This window comes from Chiloscyllium plagiosum, chromosome 25 (assembly GCF_004010195.1).
Source record: "Chiloscyllium plagiosum isolate BGI_BamShark_2017 chromosome 25, ASM401019v2, whole genome shotgun sequence".
NCBI classification, from domain to species: domain Eukaryota; kingdom Metazoa; phylum Chordata; class Chondrichthyes; order Orectolobiformes; family Hemiscylliidae; genus Chiloscyllium; species Chiloscyllium plagiosum.
The window spans coordinates 39,927,533-39,927,880 of NC_057734.1; the positions used below are offsets into that span (position 1 = coordinate 39,927,533).

Sequence of the window (348 nt, forward strand, 5' to 3'; positions counted from 1 at the left end):
CCCGTGAGGCACCTTATCAAAGGCCTTTTGGAAGTCTAGGTAGATAACATCTGCTGGGTTTCCCTGGTCTAACCTACTTATTACCTGTTCAAAGAATTAAACAATGACCAACTTTGACACTGCAACTATCACTCACTTGCAAACCTCAGCGCTACGCTCGGTCAGTGTGGGGATTGAACCCATGATCTTGGCACTATTAGCACCACACTTTAACCATCTGAGCTAATCTACCTACATCTTTTTTAAAATCACTGGGTGGCAAGAAGCCACAAACTTGCCTTCTCTGAGGATTGAGCTCAGGACCTTCAGATTATGAGACTGACGCACTGCCTACTGTGCTAAGAAGGC

General features: G+C 45.4%; 1 non-coding gene across 1 annotated transcript; it reads right to left on the reverse strand.

The window, feature by feature from the left end:
* Window positions 1-275: 275 nt before the first annotated feature.
* Window positions 276-348, reverse strand: trnam-cau. The gene has a single exon. It is a non-coding gene; the product is annotated as a tRNA-Met (tRNA).